The sequence below is a fragment of the Dermacentor andersoni genome, chromosome 8, assembly GCF_023375885.2.
Source record: "Dermacentor andersoni chromosome 8, qqDerAnde1_hic_scaffold, whole genome shotgun sequence".
NCBI lineage: Eukaryota > Metazoa > Arthropoda > Arachnida > Ixodida > Ixodidae > Dermacentor > Dermacentor andersoni.
Window position 1 is genome coordinate 17,367,429 of NC_092821.1, and position 13,137 is coordinate 17,380,565.

A 13,137-nucleotide genomic window follows, 5' to 3' on the forward strand; every position below is an offset into this window, starting at 1 on the left:
TATACCTGCTGCCAGTGCTGTTGTTGATAAGTATGGACAGCTGAGCTAGTTGGTTGTGATTGGCATTATGAGACATCGTTCCAGCGCACATTTGAACATGTCTGAATGGACGCCTGCTAGAGCATCGCAGGAATGCTACTTCACTAAGTGGCGCTGGTCATTTAGCCGACCACATTCGCCGTTGCTCGCACAAGCCAGCATGCAAGGCGTTTTTCGAACGAACACGTCTGTTGCGCAAATTTAGCCCTCAGAAAAACCGGAAATTTTTGGAAGCCTTTTGTATCTCCAATGAAAACGATTACTGCGTCAGTGCTCCTTCTGTTGTGCTCGGGAAGAACGAACTTTATTTTTATTCTTTCCTTTTTTTTTTGGTTTCGACGCCTCTGATGATTGTCGCCTGGACCAAGGAAATATCTTTGGGTGGTCCTGCGCACTAGCAGCGCACCCCTCCCTTTCCCCTGTGTACATGACGCCCTGTTTTCCGTGAATAAAATTCAGTTGAAGTCCGGCGTTCGTGCAGTCCTCTTTTCATCCGTGTCAAAATGTGCGCTGGAACGACGTTTCACAACGCCTGTTGTTGATACTTTTTACAGTGAAGATGTTTACCTCTAGCCCCAGTGTGCAACCCCCGCATGCGTTCCCAGAGGGGGCACGCTGGGCGGCTTGCGTCCGTATGGTAGACAGAAATACACAAACGTCTGCGCACAGCCGGCCATTTGCGGGAGAAAGAGCGTGGCGACGACCCTGGCCACTTGACCTGCGCTTGTGGTTATAACGTCACTCGTGTCGGGGATGCCAGGCTGCTGGAATGGAGACGGGTATGTGAGAGAGGGATAGTGTGTGGCGATGAGTAGGGGAGAGGAAGGAAGTGTGGCGACAGCGCTACAGCCATGTAGACGGGTAGGGGAGAGGGGGAAAATGTGCACGTGGTATGCGCTTCTGTGGTTATAACGTCCACGCGCGTCGGAAGTTCCCGCGCTGCTGGATTGGAGACGGGTAGAAGAGAACGGGAAAGAGTGTCGACAGCGCTTCAGTCATGGAGACGGGTAGGCGGGAGAGGAGGGAAATGTGGCGATGGCGCCTGTGCACGTGGCCTGCGCTTCTGCGGTTATAACAGCACGCGCGTAGGGAGGTGCCGGCGCGGCTGCAGCAGCGGTTGACGCAGATGCATAGGAGGTGCGGTGACCACGGTGGTGTTTGTGTTGGCGTACTGTGGTGTCGTATGAAAAAAATGTACGATTTCATGATGTATGCAACTTAAACAGCTTCGTTCGTAATCCGTGTCCATATGAATGTTGCGGCTTCTTGAACGTTTTCTGTTCTGGTTCTTAACGCATTGAGGTTTGGAAACTCGCAAGGAAAGAAAAGAAGTTAAATCAGAAGAGGGCAGTTCTCTCTTTCCGGAGAGCCTACTGCTTGGCTTAGTCACGCAAAAGGGCACATTGTAGGGCGAGAGGATGCACGCTACGTATAGCGTGACCAGGTCCCATGTCTCCTCTCCCTCGCGCACAAGGGAGGAATGTCCTGCCTTGTTGATTAGAGCAATAAAGACGGCGATATGAGACTCCAACGTCGAGAGGCATACTCGCACGAAAAGAGCAGCGCTGCGCGAGGGAGGCAGCCTCGCTGTGCAGAAACGCGACGGTCTTGACACAAAAAAGAACAACAAAGCGCGTTTCCCGCGCACTCCCGGCACACCGCGCGGTCAGCGAGAGACCCGAGATGCCTTCTAGCAGAGGAAACGGTGCGGTTGCCCCCGTCCCATAATACGCCGCCGGAGTGTATTTAGTTCTGTTTTTTTTTTTTTCGTTCTTTCTATCTGCGTCCGCAATTCGCGCCCTATTCAGGGTCCAGCACCGTTCTTTCTCGCCACAGGCCTTTCGTTCCGCCTTGATGTACTTTCGTACAGGCGTAATTTTTCCCCTCTTTGTCGCCGTCTTGTGCGGCGAGTCTCTCCGTCCGTGCGAATGACCCGCTCGCAGAACTTCCGGTCCGATGGCGCAACGAATGACGCCGTGTCCCTGCCCACGACAACAAAAAGGGAGTCACGATGGATAAAAAAAAAAAAGAAGAACGGAACCAAGCACGCGGCAGCAGCATCCTGCTCGACTCCGCCACGAAGCTCGGATGTTCGAAACCTTGACGGACTGCTCGGTGTTTGTGCCGTTAACTTGACCGTAATGCATGCGCGACTATACGTAGTGCTTCTCGGTGGCGTTTTATCGAGGCACTGATAACGGTGTACCGTTGGTCATTGGGCGGTTCGAATAATATTCTGAAACCACGGGGCTAGATGAGACTGCCAAATCGGCGCAAGTTTCACACACACACGCACGCACTTTATATATATTGTAACAGATACGAAAGGCACGGACAAAAAGAAAAGAAATAAAAGACGAAGAGAACGAGGAGTTTGAGAGGCCGGGTTACGCTGCGATCACGCTACGACCATCGTGTAAATAAAACCATTTCTTCGCAACCCCTCGTAACAGTTGTGGTGGAGGTGCGGGGTAATCGACACCCGAAGACGGAGGCTGAATCACAAGTTCTTCGACGGAGCCGTCGCCTTGCTGGACATCTACCGAATCCACCGGAGTTGAATATGTCCCACGGCGCAGACGAACAACGGCCCATTCCAACAGCTGCGCCGACCAGTTCCGTTCTACAACTGAGAGATGCGCGTCCCTTCGCTGGAAGATCAGACGAAGACGTCGAGGAATGGCTCATCTATTATCACCGGGTGAAAGTCGCCAACAAGTGAAACAGCGCTCCTCAGCTTTCGAACGTCGTCTTCTTTCTAACGGATACGGCGTTGTTGTGGTTCGACAATCACGAGGAAACGTTCACAACATGGGGAAGATTTGTTTCGGAAATCAAAGAGCGATTCGGCGACTCCGCGACGAAAAGGAAAAGGGCAGAACAGACGCTGCTGCAACATGCGCAAGTGCCACGCGAAACCTGCACTACCTACATTGAGGCAGTAATAAAACTGTGCAGGATGGTGGACTCTGGAATGTCCGAGGAAGACAAAGTCAGGCACATCCTAAAAGGAATTGCCGAGGATGTTTATAACTTCCTCATCGCAAAAGACTACCTGGCTTCCGTCGCTGACATCATTCGGCACTGTCGTACTTTCCAGCAACTGAAGACAAAGCGCATCACGCCGAAGTTTGGCAGGCTAGTCAATGTGACGACAGTTGCAAGCGTGGACAGCAACCAGCCCCTCGATCTGGCATCAACGATCCGACAAATAGTTCGGGAATAGCTCAGCCTGCACGCGCAAGTGACACATCCAGGCACTCATAACTTCCACCTATCACCAAATTTCGAGCCAACCGTGGCATCCTTCTCCCCCTATCCAGCGGCGAGGGGCACTGAGGATTATGAACTCGCGCCCCGACAGCAGCCACGTCTCTACGACAGAGGCCCTACCTATGACGCTCGGCCACAACGAGAGCAGCCGCGTTTTCACCCCCGAGGCCCTGTGACTTCTGTCAGGCCGCGACAAGAACAGCACCGACCCTACAACCACGACACGACTTATGAACGATATAACGGATTTCAGCAAGCAGCAGAGACACGTTCTCCACAAGACAACGAACTTTCTCGCCGACCGCAGCCGCCTACCATTCGTTTCGAGGAAGACGCTGTGAACCGCGACCCTCCCGTGTGCTACAACTGCGGTTCCACAGGCCATATAGCTCGGTATTGTCGCCAAGGCCGTCAATCATGTAGGACACCACCGATGTTCTCGCCATCCAGAACCCGTACTTCATATGACTTGCGGACGACCGATTTGCTTACAATGGACCACTTCTCACACGAGACCAGACGCAGCGATTCGCCAGCATCTGAGCGGAGATTGACGCCACCGAATAACCGTTCCCGTCGCTCTCCGTCTCCTCGGCGCCGTTCTTCCTCACCGCCGCCGGGAAGCTAGCATCAGCGGCCAGTGGAGGTGTGGTCGCCGGACGGTCTTTGCAAGAAATACATCTGCCTATTGTGATGTCCAAGAACAAAGTGAATGTCTCGATTGACGGAATACCGACCATGGCGTTAGTTGATACTGGGGCGACTGTGTCTGTGATGAGCCTCGCTTTCAAAAACCGGCTAGGCCACAAAGTTATGTTTTCTTGGAACGACGGTATTACCTTTCGTGGAGTAGGCGGCGAGTGGCTTCATCCCCTTGGTGTTTGTGCTGTGAGTGTTTTGTTGGCTGGGAAAGTTTTTGTGTCGGAATTTCTTGTTCTTTCTCGTTGTTCGCACGATGCAGTTCTTGGTATCGATTTTATTGAATAGTGCGGCGCTTCCGTGGACTGTGGTTGTGGCGAAATATCAGTGAACAAGTTAATTATATCAGCACATTCCGAACAAAGCTCGCGTGGCGAAGACAGGGACATAGACACACTCAGTGTTCTTGATGAAGTGATTGCACCATCGTGGTGCCTGACGCCCGTTCGTGTTTCTTCAACTACTGTTGACGCTGATTGTATTGGCCTTGTAGTTAGGCCTCTCCGCATAAACTGTGAAAAAAAAAAGCTATACTTGTGCCCTGCTCTGCCGTGTGCATGATGAAAGGAGTCGCCACATTGTGGGCACTGAACTGTTCCGCCACGCCGGTTGTCCTTTCTCGCGGTATGAAAATCGCTCTCTTCGATGAAGCCGCATGTAGCTCAATAGCGGCACTAACTACGGACGTCTCTACCTACAGCTTGCTCTCCTTGCGATAATCGCCATTCTGAAGAGCTAATGCTTGGCATGATCAGCAAGGCTCTCGGTACATCGGAACGGCAAGCACTGGTACAAGTCCTTGCCAGGCATGAGGCCGCATTCGACTTCACGCATGGAGATGCACCCCTTCATTTACCGTCGTCCCGCGCTCGTCACATAATAGATACCGGCTCAGCACACCCCATCCGCCAGAAGCCCTACCGAGTGTCATCGTCCGAGCGCAAAGTTATTGCCGAGCAAGTCGAGGAGATGATGAGCAAAGGTGTCGTTCAAGAGTCATCTAGTCCATGGGCAGCCCCAGTACTCCTGGTCAGAAAAAAAGATGGCTCCTGGAGATTCTGCGTGGATTACAGACATCTAAACGCAGTGACGAAGAAAGATGTCTATCCGCTACCGCGAATCGATGACGTCATTGATTGCTTACACGCTGCTTCATACTTCTCAACACTTGATTGGCGATCGAAGTATTGGCAAATATCTATGTACCCTGCCGACAAGGAAAAGACTGCTTTCGTGACTCCAGATGGCCTATTCAAATTTCATGTTATGCCTTTTGGCCTTTGCAATGCTCCTGCCACCTTTGAAAGATTCATGGACACAGTACTACGTGGTCTAAAGTGGGAGATATGCATGTGTTACCTCGATGATGTAATATTTGGCCGCACGTTTGAAGAACATAACGAGCGCCTCAGCCTCGTTCTCGACTGCATTGAGAAAGCTGGACTGGTCCTAAACTCAAAAAAGTGTCGGTTCGGCGAACGTCAAACACTGGTCCTGGGACACTTAGTCGACAAGGATGGCGTCAGACCCGATCCTCGTAAGATTGAAGCAGTGAGCTCCTTCAAGCCACCGCAGTCAGCACGAGAACTCCGCTCATTCATTGGCCTATGTTCGTAATTTGGTCGTTTTGTTCCCAGGTTTGCCGACATCGTTTACCCGTTGACAAGTATTTTGCGACAAAATGCATCCTTCAATTGGACACCAGAGTGTGACGCATCATTCTCTCAACTGAAGTTTATACTAACGTCAGCACCCCTCTTGCGTCACTTCGATCCATCTTGCCCGACTGAAGTTCACACTGATGCGAGTGGAATCGGGTTAGGAGCGGTGCTTGTACAACGTCACAGTGGCGCAGAACATGTCGCATATGCAAGCCGTTGAGCAAATCTGACCGCAATTATACGGTTACGGAACAGGAATGCCTGGCAGCCGTATTCGCCATACAAAAGTTTCGGTGTTATCTTTACGGTAGACCCTTCAAGATTATCACCGACCATCATTCTTCATGCTGGCTGGTCGGTTTGCGTGATCCCTCTGGTCAACTCGCACGTTGGGCGCTGCGCCTCCAGGAATACGACTTTGTGGTATCGTACAACAGTGGCCGTCGTCACGCTGACGCAGACTGCCTCTCTCGGATTCCTGTTGCGACTACCGACTGCGATGCTGAGAATTTTGACGACTGTCTCGCTGCTGTTACTCCTACGTTCCCTGACGGGGCAGACTTTCAGCGAGAACAACGGGATGATGTTACGCTTGATCCGCTTTTTGTCGCCACCCGTACTTCTAAAGGCAGCGGTCGCTTTACTGTCCGTGATAAATTGCTGTACAAAACTAATTACTCCAGGCATGGAGCGCGTTTTCTGCTTGTCGTCCCCGAGAGTCTCCACTCCGACGTTCTACGCGCTATGCATGACGATGTGACATCCGGCCATTTCGGCTTCGTACGAACGCTGCACCGCACGCAGGAGCGTTTTTACTGGCCCAAGATGTACGAAACAACCAAGCGCTATGTCGCTAGTTGTGAAACGTGCCAACGTCACAAGCGACCGACCACTGCAGCCCCGGGTCCCCTTCGGCCAGTGACACCACCCAGTACGCCGTTCGAGCAAGTAGGTATTGACCTTTTGGGTCCATTCCCGTTATCTAACAACAAGAACCGTTGGATAATTGTCTGCGTAGACCATCCTACACGGTATGCAGAAACTGCAGCCATACCGTCTTCCACCGCCGCTTGTGTGGCGGTCTTCCTGCTGCGTTCCGTGGTCCTTCATCATGGCCCACCACGTGTCATCATCAGCGACCGTGGTCGCCAGTTCACGGTTTATGCCATTGAAGAGTTACTGCGTTTGTGCGCTTCACAGTTCCGTCATACCAAGATGTATCATCCACAGACCAATGTCCTCGTTGAAAGGGCGAACAGAACGCTGACCAACATGCTTGCCATGTACGTCTCCTCCAATCATAAGAACTGGGACGACGTGCTGCCCTTCACCACTTATGCATACAACACGGCGAAGCACGAAACCACGAACTATAGCCCATTTCATCTCCGGTATGCAAGGTTACCGCGAAGCCCTCTGGACACTTTCTTACCCTTCGTACTGCACAGTGACGATTCTGTATTGAAGACTTTGTGTCTCGCCGAAGAAGCCCGTCGAATAGCTCGTCTTCGTACTCTGGCCTCGCAAAGTCGTTCGAAAGAGCGATACGACGACCTTCACGTACAAGTATCGTTGGAAAAAGGTGACTTGGTCCTTCTTTGGACACCGCAACGCAAGCGTGGATTGTGCCAAAAGTTATTGTCACAATATTCAGGCCCATTTGTAGTTGTGGACCACCTGAGCGAACTCACTTACGTCATAGCTCGCCTACTGTGCAATGGTCGGCGATCAAGCAAAACTCAGCTGACTCATATTGCTCGCCTGAAGCCTTTCTACCCTGCTTGTCCATCCTGACTCGCCCCACGGGCTTCGTCTGCTTGCGGAGAAATGTAACAGATACGAAAGGCACGGACAAGAAGAAAAGAAATAGAAGACGAAGAGAACGAGGAGTTTGAGAGGCCGGGCTGCGCTGCGATCACGCGACCATCGTGTAAATTCTTCGCAACCCCTCGTAACAATATATATATATATATATATATATATATATATATATATATATATATATATATATATATATACTGTTGCGGTTACAGTGGCTTTCAGGACATGGAATCCACCAAGCCCATCGACTACGACGTCAAGTAGTAGAAAATGACGGAAAAAGGGTTTATCTAGCTTAGTTACACGGCTCCAGTGCTGAAGCCCTACTCCATGCAGGAGCAAGCTAACGTCTCGGTTCACAACAGGACCCTCTGTCCACTCTCTCGAAAAGTATCTGCTTTTAAGATCGTCGTCTTCCGTAGGCGAGTCGACTAGGGAATCTGAATACTGTCCAGTAGCAAATCACCATCGTCGACTCCGTTGCGATACCACGCCCATGCTATCCATAACCCGCAGTAACTCCCCCTCGAAGAAACTGGTTTGGAATGTGTGGAAAGAAAACATCCGGCGACACCTGGTTCTTTCGTCGTTGCCCACTCCGTTCTTCGCTCAGCCTTCCAGGTGAAGGGCGGCTGAAGTCCTTTCGTGGAACCCTCCAACAGCCGGTTTACACGCTGTCTTGACGCCTGGATAAGTGCCGAGGGATGGGTGATGATTTGACTCGTCTAATTAACTGCGCCTATCCATCCGTTGTCGTGGTTTCCTCCCGTTCATCCTTTTCTCCTGTTTCTAGCTGATGGTTGGGTGAGCGCTTTTCGTCGTTGTCCACGCCACGCTGACGTCTGGTAAGGAGCTGCGGTGGTTTGACACGTGGCAGACGTTCAATTAACACCCTTCGTGGTGTTGAGACGTAACAATATTATACACACATATAGATATATAACATTCTTTGACAACGTGAGCATAAAATGAAGGAAAGAGAAACTACGCGTCATTAAGAAGTCATAAGGACGTCAACAGGGCTCGTTGATCAGTAGGCATTGTAACCGCACTACCAAACGAGTGGCTTTAAACATAAATGAGAACAAAAATAGTGTTACCGTGAGGAAGCGAATGACGACGACGCTTTTGGTACGCGCACGCCCTTCACACGAAAAGGGCCAATGGCAGACACGCAAGCTCGACACTCCCGAATCATCAGCCACACCAACCGCATCGCCACACGTTCGTCGCTTTTCCGCGCGCGGTCGCCCTTCGCAAACAGCTCCGTAACAGTATCTGCAGACTCGATGGTGAACATGTTCAATTTAAAGGGCGTGTCGGAAATGCTTCAAGGACTCGATCTAACGAAGGGCACGCATATAGTAAATCTGAAGTTTTCTAAGGCTTTGAAGTATTAGGCGACTAAAAGTACATCAACGGGGTCCAGTTAGTGTAATATGCTTTAGAAGAACTGACTGTTGGTAGTTGGTCTTCCATTATGACTAGAGTAACTCGGCGCAAAGTGGCGGACAGACGAAAACAAGAAATAAAACAGGCTAAATAAGCGTTCGTCCTTGTCAGCCTCTCGTCTGTTTCTGTCAGCCATTTTACGCCAAATCATAACGATCAGATTTGCTGCGAAAGTTGCGCCGCTTAGATTACGCACACAAATATGCTGGAACGTAAATACATCCGAGCCCGTTTCGTGCAAACGTGTCAGTGTCCCTCTGTTCATGGCACCTGAGCAGCGCCGTTTGTACCATCGATTAAGTTCGCCTCTTAAAGTCGAAGCGTCTAACAAAATAAATATTGCTGCCAGCGGAAACGTGCTCGCCCGAGACATCTGAGTTCGATATCGTGGGCCTTAACCAGTAGCCGACGGCAGACAGACTGCTTTTCAACAGCAGGTATTCTACGCCCTCGTATTTCGGCAATGAAAGCGGAACACCCTATGCTTTCACGTCCCGCTATAGCCTAGGTCATTAAGAGCGAACGCACTCAATTCTCACGCGCTTTTTGAGCGAGCTTTTTTCAAGGAATCAACTGTTTTAAGACTGGACATTTTGAAGAGAAATGCAGGAGAACCACCAGAGGTGTCGTTTTCGACGCAAACAACATGGAGGAAATGGGGACATCACTGACCGAGTCTCGCAAGAGTTGCGACGACCAGCCAGCTAAGCTATGGGGTCAGGTTTCACTTATTTAGTTATTAAAATAGATAAATAAATCAAATGAAAGGGTAATCTTTAAAATTATTAAATTTAGTTATGGGCTTGCTAACCTCTCCGTCTTTCGTTCCCTTTTGTCTCTCTCTCTTTCTCCAGGCAACTCATCGGCTATAATAGATGCCGTAGTATGGGGCTCGGGATTAATTTTCAACCATCTATTTCCCCTCCCGCCCACTCTTTCTTTAGCGAGCCCCGAAAGCAGCGTAGGCGAACATCGTTATTTTCTACATTCCAGCACCACCTAAATGTGGCGCCACCGCAGCATGGATGATCTTTGCGATTCCAATTTGCCACGTGTAGGCAACAATTGATCAGCTCACCGAAACTGATGGATTAGCAACAAATCGATTCTCACCTGTCTTATCAGCTGCTCTCCACGCACGCGTTCTCAAATATCAGCGTTGCCTGCGGACGTGCAGCTGTGTCAACACTTGCACACGCAGCAGCTCGAACCCACGCCCTTGCCGTTCGGTATACTCGCTTCCAACGACGCCGGCACGTAACTCGCCCCGTCTGCATTTCGCGCTTCTGCCGGCGACAGCGCGAAGCCATACGGGCGCCACAGCGACGCCCGTCATGGAAGGGACGAGCGAGAGATCGTCGACGAACGACCGCCTCGATAAGCAACCCGCAGGCGCACTTTCCCGCTTTTCGACCGCGACTTCGCGATCGCTCGCACGCGAACAATTTATTTCCAGTCGTTATTTCCGCCCGTCGCCGCGCGTAACGTCGATGCTGAATGATTCATGGCGACATCGATCCGCGACGCCGTGCGGGGACAGAAACCGATCTCGGCCGATGACGACGCAGCGGGCGCGCACTCCCAGAAGGCCGTTATCTCCAGATGTACGAGCCCCCCCCCACCCCCCCTCAACGAGCGAGATAAGCCCATTTCCCGTCATTTTCGGCCAAGAGTAAACGTATCGGCCCAACGTTCTCGCTGGACCATTAAACGGCGGCTGACTGTTCGCGCGGCGATGATTTTCGAAAGTTTAACGAAGAGCCCGGCCGATAAGAAGGCGCGACTTTCCGGTACGCCGGCTGTTCCAGGAAAAAAGCGCTCGGCATTTGTTCAAAATAGCGAAGGTGCGATACTACAAAATGCGATCTCTTCGTGCATGACGGTGTGACAACGCTGTATACCCGTGAGCAAAAGTATACGAACCACAGTTAGGGCCGCCGAAAAAAAAACACACACAATTTTTTTCGTAATTAGCACGCATAAGCGGAAACTCTTGAGTGTACTAGAACATTCGGAATGCCAAGCTTGGAATGTAGTCTTTAATTTCGCGTTGCATTCACAGACAGCGCAGAAAATCAGTTTTCTCGCGCAATCCCTGGTCCGCATACTTTTGCTCTCGGGTGTACACACGAAGACGTAAGACAAGAATTTACTGGACAGTACCAACTCTCAAGCATTATTATCATTATTATTTGCAAAAAGTGCGATAGAACATGTACAATCATAAATGTAAGCAATAGCGAGACAGTGTTGGGATTTCGACTGCGCATCATAAACCTTCAACTCCTGCAATTATGCATTCCCGCACGGGCAATAGATTCAAATTATTTATTCGTTATTTGTAACTGCACAGACGCAATTCTCCCCGTTTCTTCTTTATTTATTTCTGGTCTATTTACGCAGGTGCCTATAGCGCCCGCTATGACCGCTGTTGTAAAAAGGGGAGGGAGGGGGAGCACAATATGGAAGGATTCATTGACGTCCAGGAACGCTGCCAGCTATGACTGGAAAGAATGGTTCCGTCACGGGGCTATGGCACCCGCATATAGACGTCAATGCGCGGCGAGTTGGAAAGGGTTCGACAAAATTTGCCAATTCGCCCAGTTTTCAATTCGAAAGCATCTGTTTTCTTCGACGTTGCTTTTGCCACAGGAGCGTAGATATCAATATACCTCGAGATGCTAAATGTTCGATTACTAATTAGGCTATTAAGCTTTTTAGCCTAAGGATTTGGACGATCGTTTCTATGATATAGGAAAGTCGAAGCGCATCATCTGACGGGTTCGTAGCAGGCGAAGGAAGCCTCGCTTTAAAGCAAAAGACAAAACAGTAGGTGCGCGTGTCGACTATGTTGCCGGTGACGCGAGCGGAGGGAGCATCCGTGACTTCTCATAGGCTATAGGAAAGGAGCCGCATTCGCCTTAGTTTCGAGCCTGTACAGCTGGAGCTATAATTATTCTGTCTATTGTTCTTTTGCTCACCCTTCTGCGCCTCGAGGTGAACAAAAAAGAAAGTGAAATTGGGGTACGCTCGAAGGGCCATCACAAGTAGCATTTCTCTATTTCTTCGATGCCTGGCCGTCACGGGAAGTTGCGGCCCCGTGCGTCGACGCCGCGAGACGCGACAAATTGCTAGGCTCGGCTCCCAACGCAACAACCGTCGAGTGGCGGCCACGCGCATGCGGTTCCCTCCGAGTCTCCTCCCGCGTGTATAGGTTACCGCGGCCGGTAAACGGGCCCGTTAGCTCATTACGGCGTCCAGAGTAAAGGAGGTCGTTCACCCTGCATGGGGCACACTTCGCCGAGTTTCTCCGCAGACCATTTCCGAGAACCAGCGGGGTCGGTCCTGTTGCCGACGCAACGCCATAACCGTCTGTTTAAATAGGGAGCGACCGTTTCGATAGAAGCAACCCCGCCGTTCCGGACGTTAAGCAATATAGCCGCATTCTCGATTTTTTTAAGCCTTTTAAGCCCCACAGCAACAAAACCCTGGGGCCAACCACGCGATGCAGCTGTACATATACCATCGCTCACTACATTATACACTCCCTTTCAGACCCGGCGTGCATGCAGCGCAACGAACGCTGAAAACCTTCTCCCACTTGTCGCACTCGCAACCGAAAAGTGTCTCCCGTATGAAATAAAGGCATGCGTCCTGTAATCCGAGGCTCGGCTGCTCGGCAACGCTGTGCACAGAGTCGCTACTACTTTTGTGCTGTTGCGTGGCACGACGCATTCGTTGCGCGGTACACGCGTCCCAGATGCGAACCTGCCGCACGCGTGCACCGAGCCGCACTTTCTGCGACCACCGCAGCGCGCCGATTGCGCTCGCGACCCAGGCACGGCAACGTCGCACACTCAAATCACGCAAGGTGCACCGATACGTAATTTGACGTAACTTTTTCGGAGGTTGTAGCTTCACATAGCGCAATTATTCCGCAGAAAGCGTCGCAGATCGAGAACAAGCTTCCGCAGCGTTGGCTGGAACGTACGAAACCGGGTCTATAGTAGGCCCGCGGAGTGTCCCGAAGGCCGCAACAACTTCAACTGGCCGAGTCGGCTTATCCCGATGGTATACTGGGGAACCAGCGCAAAAGCAGTACGAGATCGCAAGCAGCGGGGACAGGCACCACGTCGGCCGTGCCTGTTCATCTGACGCTGCATCGGTGCACCGCGGCAGGGTCTGTACCCGG

At 51.2% G+C, this 13,137-nt stretch overlaps 1 protein-coding gene across 1 annotated transcript in view; it reads right to left on the reverse strand.

The window, feature by feature from the left end:
- Window positions 1-13,137, reverse strand: part of LOC126526725 (uncharacterized) — a 246,992-nt gene that overhangs the window by 72,661 nt on the left and 161,194 nt on the right. The gene's annotated exons all lie outside the window — the stretch shown is intronic.